This window comes from Pipistrellus hanaki, assembly GCF_964339955.1.
Source record: "Pipistrellus hanaki genome assembly, chromosome: 9".
Classification (NCBI taxonomy): domain Eukaryota; kingdom Metazoa; phylum Chordata; class Mammalia; order Chiroptera; family Vespertilionidae; genus Pipistrellus; species Pipistrellus hanaki.
In genome coordinates, this window is record NC_140511.1 from 26,057,925 (window position 1) to 26,078,210 (window position 20,286).

Genomic DNA, 20,286 nt, shown 5'->3' on the forward strand with positions numbered 1-20,286 from the left:
TGTCACTCACCCCATGAGACACTGGGGCCTCAAAGGTACGGTGTTTTTCACCCAAAACGCTGAGCTGAGCACAATTTGAGTCAGCCCTTCCCAGGAGACAAGCAACTCAGTGGACTAATAAGGCGTAATCATTGCCTTCAGGAATGTTTTCTTCTGAGGAGGAAAGCAAAAATAATCCTGCAACTCGCCAGGTCTCCTCCCAGGCCCTAGACGTTGACCCGGCTCTGCAATTGTCTTATTCCCAAAAAGTTCCGGAACTTTTGGAATATGTCTATTGGCATATTCTCTGAGGAAAACAGCCTGACTTCCGCCCACCCTTTATTTGGTCCAAGCCTTAGATGTCACTGGAGAGTGCAGGAAGGGGTGGGAGGAGGAAGGGATCACGTTTTGTTTTCTGATAACCATGAATTTTCCTTGCTTCATCTGGCTTTCCATGTTCATCAAAACAAGTTGTTTACCAAGATGAATGTCAAGTGTAATAAAGGCCCCAGATCTCTCTACCTGCGGACTCGGAGACTCAATAGCGCTCTCTCAGATTACACTCTCTGCGTCTGTGGGGCCCGTCCCCTTCAATGTGTTATTGTGAGCTGCTTTCGGTTGATTTAAAGTGAGATGACACAGAGACCGATTAGTGAAAAACCACAGACATTATAAATTGCAATTTGGCCTCAAAAGATGAATGAAGAAGAAATGCTTTGATCTGTGACTCAGAGCTAAGCTGCAATATTTACAGAAAAACATGTCTTCAGGGAAAGAGAGAGGGAGGGAGAGACAGAGAATGAGGCAAGAAAAGAGCCTTTGCGTGTTGGAAATCACCTTTTCTCGAATTACAGATGGCCTAAATGAATAAGAGGGCTTGGGCAGAGAGTGCGTGTGGGGGTTTTCTTGCAATTTTGTGAAGCCGGGAAGGGTGGATATGGAGGGGATTTACACAATAGGACATCTGGTCTGATAAAACCTTGCAGCACCTAGTCCAATTCATAGCTGGCAATACTGGATCGCAGGGCTGCAGAGAGACACGCGGACCCACGGGGCCTGAGTGTCCCTGAGCAGTTCTGTCTCTTGGTCTTGTTTCCCCGGGGATGTTTCACAGATGCTGCATGGCCAGACAGTGGCCCCCGAGCCAACCTATCTCCCTGCCCTTCTCCCAGACCTCACCCCGATCTGGGAGGACCTCAGTCTTCACCTCACCCTCCAGCACCCACCTCTTCCACCATGCCCCTTTTAGTGGCTCATGGAATGTTTAAGTGGGACTGGCTATTAGAGAATCAATTCTTCCAAACTTACAGGTGGGTAAACTGAGGCTCGGAGAGGGAGCCTCACTTCCCCAGTGCACACAGCTGGCTATTGTGCTCCCCTCTAAGGGAGCATCAAAATTGTGTGATGGACTTGGACCTATGACAGAATACCCTGATGAGAAGAAAGCTTAGGAAACGTCTCTCCCATCCAACTTCCTGCCTCTCCTTCCTACGCAGTAAGAAATGCTCGGAGACCCCTTCAGCATTTCCCTCCCTTGGGTGGAATCATCTGGTAAAATGTCCAAGCATATATTGTATATAATTATTATTGCGGATATTTATTGAGCATTTAATGTGCGCCAGGCACTGCATAGATACATGCAGTGAGATCTCATTTATTTTCCCTATTTTTACATACAAGGAGACTGGCATTGAGGACTCTGCCCAAGCTGCACACCTGGTAAACAGCTATAACAGGACTTCAGCCCAGGCAGCTCCATGGAGTGCAAGGCCCAGCTCTTTTAACCATGACCAGCAGATTTCAAATCCTGGTGTGTGACCATGCCACCTGGGACACTGGTGGGCAGTGCAAACAGCTGGGCCTCACCCCCGGATTCCTCTCGGCACCCCGGTCCAGTACCTCCACCTCTAAGTTTCTCCCCATGTTTCTCTCACCCTTAGAGCACTCCCTTGCCTTTCCTGGGGCTTTATCTAACAGCTGATCTCGCTCCTCCCAAACCAAGCCCTCCTGACTCTTCATTGCTTTTGTGACCTCTCTTTGAAGGCTGCTCTAGATCACTTTTCATCACAGCCTCCTCCTCCTCCTCCTTTCCCTGAATCCCCACACCTGGGCCTCCCAGGCTCCCACATCCCTCTCTGGTCTCTTTCCTCCACCACCCACAACAAATGTCACTTGGTCTTAAATCTGGTGTGCATTGCCTGCCCATAATTTTACTAGCATAGACACTGTTGTCTCATAAACATCAGGGTACGCTGACACGTGTCTTCACGGTATTCTTATTTGGGGGTGGGAGCTGGGATGAGGGGGATTTGTGCCAAAGTCTGTCTACTTTCAATGGTCTCGCATTTGCCTGACAAATATTCATGGAGCAATTTCTGTCTGCAGAGCACCATGCTGAGTGGTGCCCATGTGAAGCTGAATAAGACATAGGCCCCGGCCCCAAGAGCTCTCAGTCCAGCCCTCCAGCCCTTCTCTCTAAAAGAGGAGGGGAATACCACCTCCCAGTCTTCATGGGAGGGTCTAGCATTCACTGACTCCGTTACTCATCAGGTATGGAGTAATCACCTTCCATTCTGCAAGTAACGTTTAGGATCTGAGAACAGGGGCTTTGCTCTCCTGGGCCGGGCAGGGGGAGAGATTCACAGAAGATTCTCCTGCAATGTAGTTGTGGGAGCCAGAGGAAGACTCACACCTGCCTAAATGAGTCAGGGGCTGGGGGGAGCGGGGGACTGGGAAGCCTCCACCAGGCACCCTGGAGCTAGATCTTAAAGCAATAAATGGCTAGGTGAGGAATGGAGAGGCAAGGGCAGACAGGGAATGACAAGGGCAAAGGTAAGGAGACATAAAAAGTAGACTGTAGTCTAAGAATGTGCCTGAACTTCTGTGGCACTGAGGGGTGGGGGTGGGGAGCAGGGAAGGGGGAGGACTATGAAGGGGAGGATAGGAAATGAAAGTGGATGGTGGAGGGTTGTCTGGGGCCAAAAAATGTGAAGGTCCTTCCTTTCTGCTGGGCCTCAGAGCCCTGCTTCTTGGCCCTTTCTCACCAGCCTAGGATGCGAATGCTATCTCTCATATGCTTGGAGGGAAGGGGCAGTCTGGGGCATTCTCCCCACTCATCCCTTCCCCTACATTTCGCCGGCCATTCGTTTGACCACATCCTTGGCTGCCCCACAAGAATGCTTCTGTTTAGACCGTGACCTTGACACCACCTTGCCCCAGGACTTCTGGATGAGTCATCAGCCCAACGCACAGACTGCCAACCATTAGGGCAGGAGGAAATCTCAGGGCCCAAATGCTATGCAAGTATTTAATTATGGGTGCACAGCTTAATTACTTAGTCCAGCTTTATGTGACTTAATTTATAAATATAATTTACAGTTCCCTTGTTCCTTTCTCAAGCCACTTAGCTCATTAATAGTGCTGACTATAAGAGCTCTTCAGTTCTTTCTTGCTGGGCTCCAGGCCAATGGTGTACCAAGATAAGGGGGAGGGGGCAGGGGTGCCGGGCGCAGCCCGCCCCGCCAGAAGCGTTTTATCGCTGGGATTAAGAGCTTCCAGTGTGTGGTGATAATAAAAAGAAGACAGACTTGTAGTCGGTTTTATTATTGTTTTTAAATCCTGTAAAGCCAATACCCTCCTACTCACACCTCACACCCCCCACCCTCGTTGCCTGCACCAGGACAGACCACTTGCCCCTCTGACTTTCTATGCCTCTACTCCAGGCATGGCCTTCAGCCCCACACTGAACCCAGGTCTCTGCAACAGCCTGCTGGGAGTTTCTCTAGACCTCCCCAAGCAGCATTCATTCCTGCAACCAACACTTATTCAGCCCTACTACGTGCAGGACATTGTTGGCAGTGTTGTGAAAAACTGGGGGGAAACAGAACACAATAATTAACAGTTATTGCACAGTCACTATGTACTAGGCACTGTGCCAAGCTTTCGCAAACATAGCATTTATTTTTCAGAACGACCCTAGAAACAAGGCTCGGATTGTTTCAAACAGTTGCTCTGGACCTTGGCTGCATGTTGGAGTCACCTGGGAGTTTTGATGCTGGATCCCATGACAGTTTCTGGTTTCACTGATTGGGGGTACAGCCTGGGCATCAGGATATAAAACAAACTAACAAACAAACCTCTTCAGGCAATTATAACGTACTGCCATGTTTGAGAACCACTGATCTAAGTAATTTCCATAAGATTCTACAAACAAAGCAGGAAAGGCAGGCAGGCTGGCCAGCTGGCCCCCTGAACCCTACTATGTGCCAGATCCAGCGCTAGTTCTTTAATTACTAGAATATAATAGATAGCATGTCATTAAAAAAAAAAAAAAAAAGATAAAACACGATTACAGTTCAAAGGACAGTGAACACAGGGAACTCTTCATGAAAGAGGTATGTAACTCATGGGTTATGCTTTTTTAAAAATCTATCTTATTGATTTTTTACAGAGAGGAAGGGAGAGGGATAGAGAGCTAAAAATATCGATGAGAAATAAACATCGATCAGCTGCCTCCTGCACACACCTCACTGGGGATGTGCCCGAAACCAAGGTACATGCCTTTGACCGGAATCAAACCTGGGACCCTTAAGTCTGCAGGCCGATGCTCTATCCACTGAGTCAAACTGGTTTTGGCTCATGGGTTATGCTTTTAAAGAATTTGCAGACTGTGCAGAGGTGGTCCAAACGGTGGGACTTCCAGGCAGAAAGAACCACATGAGCAAACATGTATAGGTTGGTGAATGTGTAAGGAACAGTGAGCAGACACAACGTGCATTGAGCAGTTGCGGGAAATTAAGCAGGAAAGGTTAAGTCAGGGACAGGTTGTGAAGCACAATGTTTCCCGAACCATTTAAGGTTCAGGCACATGTAGAATAATGATCATATTTATAGATATACCACAATAAATGGGCAAGGCTGCTTATGGCAGAATTACTATCTGTCTTAGTTTCTTCGAGCTGCTATAACAAATACATAGACTGAGTGGCTTATGCACAACACAAATTTATTTCTCACACTTCTGAAAGCTGGCAAGTCCAAGAACATGGCTCTGATCAGTGCTTTGTGAGGTCCCATTTCCTCATAAACAGCTGTCCTCTCATTACCACCTCACATGGCTGAATGGGCCAGGGGTTTCTCTCGGTCTCTTTTATAAAGGCACTAATCCCATTCATGAGAGCTTCACTTTCATGACCTAATCACTTCTTAAAACCCGCACCGCCAACCACCATCACATTGAGGATTAGGTTTCACAGATGAACTTGGGAGGGGCACAAACATTTAGTCCGTAACACCATCTCAGCATATCCGGCATACACACTGGGAAACTTTGACATAAGGCCTTGACTATGAACTGAGAAGTTTGAACTTTATTCTGTGGGTTATAGAAAGCCAATGAAGATTTTATACTGGACTGGGAACATTGGGATAGGATGGAGGTTGTGCTTTTAAATATATTTTTATTGATTTCAGAGAGGATGGGAGTGGGAGAGATAGAAACATCAATGCAAGAGAGAATCATTGATCTACTGCCTCCTGCACACCCCCTACTGGGGACCAAGCCCACAACCTGAGCATGTGCCCTGACCAGGAATCGAACCATGACCTTCTGGTTCATAAGTAGGTGCTCAACCACTGAGCCACACTGGCTGGGGTAGAGGTGATGCTTTTTATTCAAGTCTAGGCATGGTCACAATGATTTCCAAAAGACAAAGCCTTGACCTAAGTAACTTTCCACCAATAGAATGTTCTTATAATCTCTCTATATAAAAGTATAATATGCAAAGTGTCCCCTCGGGAGTTCAACCAACCAGGAGTTCGATTGCTCGCTATGATGTGCACTGACCACCAGCAGGTGGAGCAGAACGAAAGAAGGCCTCAGTTGGCAACAAGCAACCTACAGCTCCTAGGGACTCTACCCATGTATGAATTTTGTGCACTGGGCCTCTAGTGTATCATAATGAGTTACATAGGTAGTGTTTTTCTTGCTAGACTCTCTTCAATAAGAGGTATTGGGCCATACTCTAACTTTTTTTCTTTTGAAATTCCAGTGTCTAGTACAGGGCTTAGCACACAATTAGGTACAGCCTTTGGATCACTCATTAAATTCTGTTTGGCAAGCAGCCATCTAATCCAGGGTCAAGGAGCAAATGATGATGCAAAGGCATGTACAGTAGAAGGAGAATGGATGTTAGAGTCAGAGGCCCCTGCACAGCATGGAGGCCCTGGGCAGACACACCTGGTTCCCAGGGCTAGTTCTCTTGGCCTCTGCTTTCCCTGTAACAGGAGCAATAAACCCCACCTAGCAGAATGTTGAGAAATAACACATGGGAGGCACATAGCAAAGGCCTGGCATGCAGCTGGTACTTGGAAATGTCCATTGGCCCTGATTCCCTTGACCATATTTAATTTTCAAATGCTTCCAATCAAATAATAAGGATTGCACAAATGTTTCTAATTTGCATGAGTTGTACTGCCCTTCAGATATCTGTTCTGTTGGGTGGGTGTGTGGCAGGGGAGCTGGGTACATAAGCCTGAAGCTCTTGCTATTCATTGTCTGTATTTAGCCTTCAACACAACCACCAGGTGGGAATCATGACACCTACCATTTATTGAGAATTTGCTATGTTTTAGGTCCAATGCAAAGCATTTTATATATGTTATCTCATTTAATTTTCACAATAAGCCAAATCTGGCCCTGGGCCTGTGTTTGTATAGCCCTTAGGCTAAAAATAGTTTGTACATTTTTAAAGGTTTGTAAAAGAAAGAATATGCAACAAAGACTCTATGTGCAGTGAAGCCTGACATATTTACTGTCTGGTCCTTTACATTAAAAATTTGCCCATTCCTGGCCTATCAGATGAGCACTATCACTATGCCCACTTTATAGATGAGAACACCTAGTTTTAGAAGATGAGGTAATTGCTCAGTTCCACACAGACTGTAATAGATGGCAATTCTTGGTTCCAGGCCTAAGTCCATACCCACGGTGCTAAAACCAGCTATTTGGCTTTCAATTATATTTAAAATGTCCTTTCCCTTTAACATAAACACATACACTTGACCCATCCACAGCTTGTCCCTAAAGGGTCTGTGACATTGCCTTCTCCGGAGCCTACAGCCCTCTACATGCTCCATCTCCCCTCCCCTGGATCAGGTTCCTCTCTCACACTCCCCACAGAGTTCTCCAAGCAGCAGAGGGTCAAGGGCTGTTAGGAGAGTTACAATCCACAGGAGAGCCTGCTGTGAAGGAAATACAGTCCTTTGTCTTCAGGGAGTCTGGTTTCCAGCTGTGGGGGGGAGGGAGAGAACTAGAGCTTGCCTTCCAAAGAGAAGCAGGCCAGAGGTTTGTGGGTAAGCACAAATCGGAGCAGCCTCCTTGTCACTCTGTCTGGGCTGTTATGGGGGAAAGCCACCTGAACACCACTCTGCTCTGAGCCCCAGCAGCTCCCCAGCTGAGAAGAGCAGCTGCTCCCGTTTCATCTGTTCCATATTCAGCAGGGGGATTAGTTTAAGGTTCTGACCCTGAGAGAATGGTGCCTACAGTAAGCGCTCTGTTATCCCGTCCAGCTGGGGAGCGAGGTGTCCTGCTTTGTCAAATACGCTGGTTCATGGAGAGTTAGTCGCCATGTACACCCTCAGCGGGTGACCGGAGTTCAAAGACTCTGAACGCTGCATAAAATACACTTGGTGCTAAAACCATCAGGGACATAATTCCATCTTTCTCAGATGTTTCAGCAGGCATGGGGCTCGGGGACATTGTCACAGAAAGAAGAGTGTGCAGGAAATGAAATCCACATGCATTGAGTTCTGTGCTGCTCACAGGGAGCTGGACGCCTTAAATCAATACGCCGTTTAAAGCTGGCAGTGATCCAAGGTTTGTTATCTCCACTCCGCAGAAGAAAAAACTGAGGCTTGAGATGGGTTCATTCATTCATTTGATACTTACTGAGTGCCTTCTATGGACCCTGGAATACCTGTCTGTGCCCTCTCAGAACTTTATTCTTCTAGGGGATTGTCAATTAAACAACTACAAGTGATTGGTCTGTTATGGTAAGAATAGGAGCCTTCACGAAGTACAAGTGAGGGTGCCCTGAGGACATCTTACAGAGGGCGATGACTCAATCTGAAGATCCAAGGAGACTTCCATGAGGAAGCAAAATTGAAGGTGAGACCCGAGGAATTGCCTAGGACAGTAGTCGGCAAACTCATCAGCACCAGAGCCAAATAAATACCAACAGTACAACGATTGAAATGTTTTTTGAGAGCTAAATTTTTTAAACTTAAACTTCTTCTAACGCCACTTCTTCAAAATAGACTCACCCAGGCCATGGTATTTTGTGTGGAAGAGCCACACTCAAGGGGCCAAAGAGCCGCATGTGGCTCGAGAGCCGCAGTTTGCCGAACATGGGTCTAGGAGAAGGGTCCTGGAGCATCCCTGCCACCATGGAGTTCCTCTGTGGAAAGGACAGTCCCTCAAAGAAGTGCAAACACCCAGGAGTAGTCAGAGCTGAGAGCGAGAGGTGGGGACTCGCACAAGGGGAAGCTGGTGAGATTAGCACAACCCAGAGCCACCAGGGCCAGCCTCCCAGACCAAGCAAGGATGTTGGACTTTGTTCCAGTAAATCACGGAGGGGTGCAAACCAAGGAGAGACATGGCAGTCTTGCAGGTCAGACTCTTAGAAGTAAATAACAAGCAAGAGTTCAAGTGCAAGTTCCACTCTAAAGTCCATGCTTTTTCCACCATACCCAGCACTTTTGTTCAAGCCTGCAGGAACAATCAAAGTTGGTCTTCTAGCTGACAGAAAGGAAGTCGGACGTAGAAGGAAAGCCCTGGATCAGGAATCAGAAGTCTTGGATTCTGGTTCCATTTCAGCCCTTTTCCAGTCATGCAGTTTGGCCAAGCCTTTTAACCCCACAGGCCTCAGTTTCCTTACCTCTAACAGGGAGGGCCAGACTATGTGCTCTATGGGTTTCGAGGTTTAAAACACTTAGAGCCATACAGAGCCCACGGAAAATGCTTAGTAAATCTTAGCTGTGGGCTTCATCAGCTTCTTTGAGCTCTAATACTTTACAACTTTTGTATAAATTCTGTAACTATGAATGCATTTTCTCAGAGTCCTCCCTACCCACACACAATAATCAATCTTGGTTATTTCTAGAGAAAGGTCATAAAATTATTCTTCTGACATAATCCTAGAACTCTCCAATAGCACTTAGGAACTCTTGTCTTCCTGGGTTTTATAGCTCCCTTAAATGTTCGTATAATTGATTCGCCCCTCTTACAGGATTTACCCACATAAGCCACAGGCAGAAATTTAATTACAGTTCTGAAGGGACCTACTGTTATAATACTGGCAGAGCTTTCATAGGTTAAGTGATAATTAAAGTTTAAATTCCACGGGGGACAAGCAACTTTTAAATGGGTCCTCTCCCTCTCTCACTCCATATCGCAACGAAGTTCATTTGACTTTTAAATACAGGATGACCCTACAAGAAATCATGTTGTGCACTATATGTAAAATGGTACCTGTTTTTATTTAGTTCCTTGATCTAGTAGTAATAAATGTTCAAGTGGGTGTTGTGTCCCTGCAGCATATTTATGGAGGTTGGGGAGGGGGATGGTATTCTCCATTATTATGAAAAACATTGAGTCCTAGGCCACTTCCTTTACAACTATACCAACCTCATCACCCAGCAAGATTTTGGTTCTCTCCTTTCTTTTCCCAGCTGGTGTGTGCTTTCTCTGGGAATGCAAACTCATTTTAATATTAGCCTAAGTAAGGCGTAATTAGAAACGCAAATCTGCCGCAAGAAAACAATGCAATTCATTCAAAAGCCAAGATTCCGTGACTTTTGGATCATCTGCTGTTAGGCATTTATTTTTTTTATTTATTTATTTTTTTCATCCTCATTGCCCTCCACTCCAGTAATTGAACACTGCCTGTATATGTAAGCATTCAGCTGTAATTGGCCTGCTAATACTCTCCTCAGGCAAGCTCTGTTGTTTGGCAAGAACAAGAAATAGGATAGCTCATCTCCCTTTTTGCAGACTTAGTAGAAAAGGATGAGGTTCTTTCTAGATTCTTCCTGTGACAGATGAAAGAAGATAATTCACTCTGCACTGGAGCTGAGTCACACGCCAAAGGTATGTGGGTACTGGTTCTTACTTTCCTGGACAATCTTTTCGTGAGTTTTATCTTCATGCTTAACTATCTGCCTTCTCCTTCAACAGACTCATTTTGTCTTGAGACTGGGTTGCGTTATCCACTGTCAACATTGCAAAGTTAAAAAAAGAAATGACCAGCTACCCAAGAGTTATCATCTTTTTTGTCATTGGAAGTTCTCATTTATATAACTGTGTGTGAATTTGTGTGGGTGTGTATAAACATGTATTGATAGGTTAGCAAAATCTAAAACCAAAAATTATTTTATAACATATCACAGTCAGAGAGTCACACCACGAGGACCTTTGGCCTACTCCTCGTATAACTGTATCATGGTAGAAAGGCTAACAAAATCCTGCGTGATTTCGTTTCCAATTATCTTTCCAGGCTCATCTCCCACCACTTTTACTACCCAACTGTGTTCTCTATGGTCTGGCCCTACTGAGAGAATCAGTGCCTTGAAACTCATGCTCCTTGCTCTTTGGACTTTTACATATGTTTCACTCTACCTGGCACCTTTTTTTTACCCTATCTCTAAATTACTTACTCCTTATCCTTCAGGCCTTAAGTTCATTGTCTATAGTATTTACAAACAAATTGGTCCCTAAGACTCTCAGCTGCTAATATTCTTGCATTATGACATATCTAATTTTCTGATTCTCTTTGCCATTTTATACAAGACTTTCATCATTTTGAATTCTAAATTCTATATGAACAAAGTCTATCTTACTTTCAAACTACCTAGCACTATAGAGGTAGGGTGAATACATAAGAAATCCCCAACAAATACCACTAATTAATTACCTGTTGACACGTCCTTGGAGCCACTTCCTCAAGTCATTTATCAACATGGGGGAATGTTCCGGAGATTATCAACTGCCTAAGGACAAGGACCTTGTCTACTATGTTCAGCATTTTCCAAAGTCCTTACATAACGCCTGTACCATTGGCACTCAATCAATACTTATGAAGTAAATGGGTGAGTGAATAATAACACAAAGGCAATAGTGAACACATGTTTTATCCTAAGGGCACTTGTAAACAATAGAGACTTATACTTACATTCTTATATCTCCTCCTCAGCTCTTTTCATCGGACATTATTTACATTCTCATTTCTTCTGAGAGATCTCTTGAAATGGAATATTTTTTAAAATATATTTCTTTATTGATTTCAGAGAGGAAGGGAGAAGGAGGGATAGATACATCAATGATGAGAGAGAATCATTCATTGATTGGCTGCATCCTGCATGCCCCCCACTGGGGATCAAGCTGGCAACCCAGGCACATGTCCCTGGCCGGAATCGAACCCAGGACCCTTCAGTTCGCAGGCTGATGCTCTATCCACTGAGCCAAGCTGGTTAGGTCTGGAGTATTTTTTTTTTCCTTAAGTTAACCTTGTAAGATGAAAGAATAAACCATAAGCAAGAATCTTCTTCTGATAGCTTTAGAAAACAAGAATAATGATTGAGATGACCTGTCTATGCCATAAAGCTTCACAAAAGTAAGGTTAAAAACAATCCTTTTCATTTGTGACCTTCTTTTCATTACATACATTAATGACAATCGTGAAGAGCAAATGCAATTCAACTTGAGTCAACAAGTACTCATTCTGTGTTGGGTATTTGAGATAAAAGATAAAAAGATGATTACGACTAGAGTGGAGTGAGATAATGCAAACAACCATCATACAATGTGGTAATTGGTATGCTAGAGGAACACAGTGTTCAGGGAATAATGAAGAAGGAGCAATCAATTCTGTCTCAAGCATAGAGAAAAATTTCACAGGGAAATTGATCATTGAGCTAGTCCTTCAAGATGGTAGGATATTTCAGGTAGAGGAATTGAGATGAGCATTCTAAGTACAGAAAGCAGCATTAAGGCATCAAACATGCATTATGATCCAGGTGATTTAAAAAGCTCAACTAAGATAGAGTTTCCCAACAATTTTAACCCCAAAGAGCTTTAGCATCCACTGATTGACAAAGCACAGCACAGCAAAATCCTCTATGCATTTAATAAAGCTCTTGAACAAATGTGTGTTTTATTAATCTCTACAGCATCTACTAGTATATACAGGCTAAAAATACAACATATGATATCAAACTTAAAGCTCACATTTTCCTTCCCTTCCTCAAACTGTTGTCTAAGACAAACATGTGATCTTCCTATAAAGTGCCCCTGATGAGGGTATCAGAGTTTGAGAGAGAAGACTAGGGCTTTAGGTAGCTTTCGAACCCCACACAAGCATGCAATAGTGTGCCTGGGGAGAGGTATTGGTGGTGGGAGCAAGAGGCAAATTGAGAAGGAATGGCACCTCTGTCCAGGAATGAAATCCTGCCTTTCCAAGTTCTCTATCATCAAAGTAGAGCCATCCTCCTTTGTTAGTATAGGGATCCCCAAGCTGCCTTCCGGGGAAAATACTACTTACAAAAATACTACTTACAGGCAGCCCGTTAATCCAGAAATCTCTACAGCTGCATAAAAGCAACATGTCTAACAGCCTAAGCCCTCACTTGCAAATATAAATGGAATTATCAACAGAAGAAGAAAAAAAACACAAAAACTGATCTCAGAGGAAACAGAGATAATCTAGAAAAGAGCTGTTTAAATTAGGATCCTCAGAGATTCAAGATTTTGCATCAATTAAACAAGAACAGGGTGCTATAGGAAAAGGGATAATCAGCCCCAAACAGGAAATAGTTCTTAGAATTTAAAAATGACAAGAAATTTAATAGCAGGCTGAATACTCCCCTGAATACAACAGATGATCAAATTAGATACTTAGGCAATGAAGTAAGGAAAACTCCCCAAATTTATTTATATATATAATATGTGCAAAACAAGAGAAAAAATAAGAGACAAGGAGAAAGGGGAGTCTGAGTGTGTACTGGTATAGTGTTCATGTCCTGATCTTTCATAACAAAAGGTCAGTAATTCTCTCCAGTTGGTAATAACAAAAAATAGAGGTTTACGTCTCTTACTTAAGGTCATATGGTTACCAAACAGAACTAAAAATACAGTCTGTTAACTGTGATTGCCCCTAGGACATAGAGCTGGGTGGAGGAAACTATCTCTGGGATGAGAGAGTTCCTTTTATGGGCTCCTGTTTTCTTTAGAAAAATTTTCTACATAGAGACACATTGTTTCTAATATTTTTGATAAACGTACTCTTAAAATTTATGACCCATTAGCAGAATTGAGACACCATTTCCATCTCCTCCAAATCTATTCTCTGGCAATGTGGGGGTCCTTTATAAAGAAAAGAAGCCCCAGAATGAAAAGAAGTTTCCATTTATTTATTCAGTTAAACATTCAGCAAATATCATTTAAATGCCTCCCGTGTGTCAGGGACTGTTCCAATGTTCCAGATAAAGCAGTTAATAACCAACAAAACTCCTGTCCTCACAGAGCGTACGCTCTTCTCTCGGTACAACAACGCTAGGGTTATTACTTTACAATTAATAGGCTCAGTGCTATTTTAATAGAGGAATGTGTTTCTTCAGTGAGAATTTACCATAAAATCTTGGTAAGAAAAAAAAATTAAGCATTTTACAATGATGATGTGTGTCTACCGTTAGGTAAATTCAGGTGAAACCCACTGTCCCCACAACTTCATCCCAAGGAGAGGTTTTCCTGAGTGTGGAGTGGGCCATCAGATGTGAAAGATTTAAAGAGGGGAGCTTGTGGAAATGGATAAGATAAAGATTACACCATGAGGGACTAGGAAGTTTGGCATCTTTGTATGCTGCATGGGAACAAATTAGCAAGAAAGTCCCAACTCCCAGGCATCTGGCTCTATACTATTTGAGATCCTCAGTTGAACCTTTGAGTGTAAGAAATGCTTGCCCCTCCCTCAGATTTCACTGAGGCTTCGTTCTGGGAAAAGATTGGCCTAAGGATACTCAAGAGCAAGCACGCTCCCTGACCAGAGGCCACTTGGTAGGTTAACAGAAAGAAAGAATACCCCAAGCTTGGGAGCATGGCCGTGGCAAGACAACTTCATGCTCTTTCCCTCAATGGGTCTCCTGACACTGACCCTCACCCCAACATGATCACAAAGGAAGGGCACCCTCTACATGAGCAAATAGTTATACCTGCTACCAGCAGATGGGGAAGAGAGTATAGAGGGAATGATCATAAAAGAAACTAGATTAGATCTAGACAAAATTAAGAAATCTCATTTTCCCTGCAAATCCAATGAGAAGTGTGAGTTACGTTTTGTGAACGTACAACATATGTTTTAGTCACATTACTTATTCAAGCTACAGATTTCTTGGTGTACATATGGTTTTTCTGATTTTTTGAAATAATGCCATAGGACCTCTGAGTACACAAGTTGGAAACATCAGCGTTGGTATGAAGGGTGCTCGTTTGGAGGAAGTGAGAAATGAGGCCTGAGGACAGATTTGGAATATTACCTTTTGGGCCATTCCAAAAAAAAAAAAAAAAAAAAAAAAATCATGGGACAGACAAGAAGTATCCAAAGGAATGAAGTGTGCAAGGAAGAAAGGAGTGAAGGACGAGAAGGTTTTTAAGGAAGCGAGTGCTATATTCAGATGTGAGTTTTGGAAAGATGATCCTGGCAGTATCTGGATAGTGAATTTGAAGAGGAAGAGATTTGTAGACGAGTGGCCCAGTTAGGAAGATACTGTAGTTATCCAGGCAAGAGGTGCTCTAAACTAAGGCTCTTGTGCACGGCTTCACATCTCTCCTACTCTACCCTTTACTCCGACCTCTGCTGTGGTCACCAGTTCTGCTCAGACTTCAAGTAGCTCTAGGCAGGTGCAGAGAGCATATTCCCCCAGCCATAGGCCAGGTATTTCATGGTTCTCAGCAGGATTTTTCTGCATGGACTACCCCAGGAACTCACTCTGTGCAAGCGTAGGAGGGTGTTGATGCCCAGAGGGTCCTGCTGGAATGATGGTGGATGGAGCCTCCTGCATGCCCAGTTCTGAGATGCATTTCATAAGGCTCCTCAAAAGATGCTGTGGGATCAAGAATTCATGATGGTAGCTAATTCAGTCACACAACCTTGATTTGGCTTCTGCTCCTTCCTTTTCACTCCCCTGCTGCTCTCACCACTCACTCCCCAGGTCATCAGAGGCCTTGTCCACAGCAAAGTGTGTATCAGGGTGTCGGTTGGTGAGTCGTGTTGCAATGAGACTCTATTTCACATTATAAAATCACAGCAACAAAAATGTGACTTTCAACAAGTATTTCTTGAGCAACACCTCCTTGCAATGCCTAATTAGACTCATTGGAGAGAAATTCCAAGCCCTTCAGGTTATGTGAAGAACCCATTTCCTGACAATTCATGACCCAAAACTTGAAGGCAAATGAAAGTATAGAGGCCATTGTCCTCTGTGTACGTCTCCATCCATTTTCAAAACTCCACCCCCCAATCCCATCCCCTCCTTCCCCCAACACATACCCACCCCTTACTCTCCCTTTCCAAATTACAGAAATCCAGTTCCCTTTTTTATAATCTACAGAGTACCTACCCAAAGAAATCGCTGTGTTAAGAATCATACTTTTCAAAAACCTTCCTGTCCTTATAGCAAGCTCTCATTTTTCATTTCCCTCTAAGCCAGACGCCACCTCTGAGACACCCTTTTCAATGATGTCAGCAGAAACTGACCTCTTGTCAAGCTGTCCTGAATCTCTACTGTCAGTTCCCCTTTGACCAGATATATCTCTATAAGCAAAGAGGGAATGAGAGCATTTATCACTTTAAAAAAAATTCCATGTTCTGTGTTCAAGGTCAGTTTCCCTAAGATCCACTTGGGGAGTAGGGGTGGAAGTGGGTGCTGGGGCACCCTGCCAATGGAGCTGGGTAAAAAGCAGCCAGATGAGATGTCATTTTTTTTCACAGGGGAGCAGTGGCAAAAAGATTTGTTTATGCCTTGTCATGGCTAGACAGCCCGAATACCATCAAGCCTGCATCAGCAGTTGGGCCTGGGTTTTGTCATTGTCAGTCCCGCTGGTATTCAGAAAGAGATGCTGGCTCAGGAGGACCAGCAGAGTTTAATTTCTAAATGCATCTGAAATCCCTTAAGCCCTTTGTTGGAGCCATTGCAAAATCATAGCGGGTATAAGCCTATTTTTCCTTCAGCGCTTACATCACAGTCACTAAGACAGGCACTACTGATACTTTCTCCAGAGAAATGTTGGCACTCGCGGTCCAAAGGTTAAGCATGCTGGGGCCCGACTGGTTGAATTGCATTTCATTGAAGAGCCCAACTGAGTGCAGGCTGAGCTCCACACCCGCTGGGAACTGGGAAGCAGGCTGTCCTTTCTCCAAGGAAGGCGAGAGGCAGATGGTGTTCTGCCTGTGATACAAATGGTTAATTTCCACCAGCTTGTCTGTAGTTTCTGCAACTCTGTGATTAGGAGGGACAGGTTCTTTACAATTTCTTCCAACCTTCCTCAAAATTGCCTTCCAAGTCTCTGATTTTGTTCTGCTGATTCTCTTTCAGCGGTTTGGGTTGGCTGGGGAGGTGAACACTGGGCTTGGGATGAGGGGTGGGGGGGGAAGCTATTTTGATTCTACAGTCTTTACCCAGGGCCTCTGGAATTATTATTTCAAATCTTGAGACAAGCTAAGTGTTTCTTCACTGCATGCATATGAAAACACTACACACACACACACACACACACACACACACACACACACAAACACACACACTTCTGTGGAATATTTATTAACTATTGTGGTTGTGGAAATACATTGGTTCACTTGGAATAAGGATTAGCTAGAGCAAAGAAAAAATATTTGATAGATTTGGATTTGGTGGTGGTGATGGTGGTGGTGGTGGTGGTGGTGGTGGTGGTGGTGGTGGTGGTGATGGTGGTGGTGGTGGTGGTGTGTGTGTGTGTGTGTGTGTGTGTGTGTGAGAGAGAGAGAGAGAGAGAGAGAGAGAGAGAGAGAGAGAGAGAGAGAGAGAGAGAGAGAAAATTAATAACATCAAAAGCAATAATAATAGCTGTCCTATTTTGAGAGCTTTCTATGCATTGAGCACATGGCTCAGTATTTTACATGCATTCTTTTACTTAATTCTCTCCACACCTTACAGATGCAGGGATTTTACTATCCCCATTTTACAGGTGAGAACATTGAGGACTAATTTGCTAAGGACATGATCCCAAATCCAAGCCAGATTTTTCTGACACAAAAGCTATGCCTAATCTTGAAGTTATAACTCCTGCCAATAGCACGGTCCCAACTCATTGTCTCAGAATTTTGTTTATAATTTTATCATTGCTTTTTTTTTTTTTATAAACCCTGAGAGCCACAATAATGATAACAGCTATAATTATTGGTAAGTCCTGTATCAGACAAGACTTGGAGCTTTACATCAATATTTCATTTAATGTTCACACAAACTTGCATGCATGTAAATAATAATTCACATTATTCCCACTTTACCAATGAGAGGATAGAAGGGAAGACTTTTTAAGTAACTTGCCCCAGGTCACACAACTAGTAAATGGTATATTGGAATTAAAATCCAAACAGGCTGATTCCAAAGTCCTAAAACTTCCCAGAGCCCATTTGTTTTTCTTTTCTTTTTTTCCTTAGAAAAAGAACACAAGATGAGTGTAGTTGTTTCATGATTTTCCAATTTATCAACCTGTGAGTGCCCATACCTCATTTCTAATATATATATATATACACAGATTCATGCATTCAACACACAATATGAGTTAATTTGGAGAAATCAATGCTTCAGAAAATGAGAAACAAGCATTTATTAAACTTCTACTATATGCCAGGCTGTGCTCTAGAAATATTAACACTCAAAAGAACCCAACAATATCACAGAGCGAGAGAGAGACTCTTAGACAAATACTTTCAGTAGACTATAGTGAGTATAGTGAAGGGCTTAAAATTAAAGAATTTCCAGAGTTAGGCATTAATGCAGTCAAAGCTCATAGAGGCCCTGGCACCGTACACTGGTTGTTTTCAGCTGCTCAAGATTGCACCATTATAATTTTAAAGAGTAAATGTGTTGTCACTAGTTCACAAAACTGAAAAACAATAACAAACAATAAGTGAGTTCAAAAAGTTTCCCTGGCCTCCCACTTACTGTTGAAGAATGGAGCTACCCAGCCAGGCCACCTCACTCCGGGTCCCCAGCCCTGCCCACTTCATGGAGATTCCTTCCCAGGAAACAACCCAGAGTTTTCTGAGTAGGCAGCAACCTTGGGACGCCTCCTTCCAGGTCCTGGTGACCTGATTAGGATACATTGCCTAGAGAGTACCGGTATCTTTCTTAAAAGTTGGTAGGAGGATGCCTGGAGATGATTGTCTTTGTTCATTACCAGATTTAAGAGATGAGGGGCTATACTGGGCTGGGCCATGAGAACAATAAGTAAATCAAGGAAACTAGTGAGAGGGGGAAAAAAAAAAAAAAAAAAAAAAAAGAGTGGAGCAGACAAGTAACGAAAAATAGACGAAATCTCCCTGCCCTAGGAGGTGGAAAGAGAGCCCTTGAAACATCCTAGTTTCCTACAACCCATTCCTGTGGGGCTCAGCTGTGCTTTCCTTCTGGAATTCTGTGCAGTGTCCCTATTTATTGTCATAAACTATTTTACGTGTTTTATCTGGAATAGATTTCTATTTCTCCCTACCAAAAGATCCTTGACAAGAGTTCCTTCAAATCCTTCTCTAGCTGAGTCATAAACTTATCTTTTTAATCCACTATTTTTAACCAGAGATACTCACTATCCCACAAATGCATCCAGCCTTTTGCTGCCTTTATATTTTGTTTGGCAGGTTCTCTTCACTTGGAACACCCACCACCTATGTCCAAGTGTTGTCGGTGGAAGTGGAGTTCTTGAGGTGCTGAAGGGAAAAGAATTCCCCAAGGCCCCCACACTGTTGATTATGTGAAATTAAGAGAGGTCCACTCCCTCAATCTCACCATGTAAAAAGTCCAATCTTGTCTTTCGGAGGGCCAGTTTTAGGGCCACTGCCTGGAGTTGCTGCTCCATATTAAAGTCCAGTCCAGTCCAGCATCTGGCTAGTTTAGCTTGTCTTCCCAGAAGCAGTTCATTGCATGTGGGGTCTGCATGGTCATAAGCCATGTGGCTGCTTAAGGCCATGTGGTTTTGGAGAGACAGGGGTGAGTGTGGGTCATAGAGCATGAAAGAAGAAGGAACAAGGAGAACAAGAGAGAGAAGGAACTCTTTGTGTGGGGATTCTATCCCTGAGATTTTGAGTGCTTGAAGTGGCTTCATCCTCCAAGCCAATGTCTTTTCCTCAAGCTAGACTGACAGACAAGCACCTCTCTGTCACCTGACTTCACTGTGCATGTGCCCATCTCCGCCTTTGCTCGATCCCTTCCCCCAGTGTCTGCAGGGAATGGACCAGTGAATCCCTGAGTGGCATGAAGCAGTAGCTTCCAGATGAACACGCTTACAATGTCTGGCCTCCCTTTGCTCTTTTTCTATTATTAATGTTAATACACTAGCTAATTATGATGATAACACAAGTGTGTACATCCCAGCCAGCTTTGAACCCCAGCCGAAACTTCCTCCAGATGGAACCCTCTTGGTTATAAGTAATCTCTCACTCCTTTTCAGGATCCTCTATGTTAAGTTTGCGAGCTGGGGTGCTTTCTGCTTTATGATAGAGCTATTAGCATTACCAAGCTTATCTTTCCTAGTAGATTGTAAACTCCTGGAGGCAGAGACTTTTGTATTGTCCTTTGCAAACCTCCTTAGAGTTTAGCACACAATAGACACTCAAATGCTATTTATAGATTTAGTAAATAAGTAAATTTGAATTACCAGGAAGCATAATTAACTGAAAAGTATCAATACTTCAATCTTAGAGAGGGGACAAACAAATAGAGAACCTGGATCATATCAAACATAGAGTCAAAATACAAACTAGAGTATGTCAGAGGTCAGTACAAATTCATTCAAATCTTGACCTTAACCTCTAAGGTTTCTTCCACTAAACAAAGCCCGTGTTTATGGGATTTGGTGCTTTATGGAGCTGCAGCATTCCAAGCCTTAAGATGCAATGCATTTTCGGTGACTAAAAGGCAACCTTGTTAAGAAATACTGGAACTCAGAATTAAATTTTACTTTGCTAAAAGAAAATGTCAGTCCTATTATCCATCTACTATGGT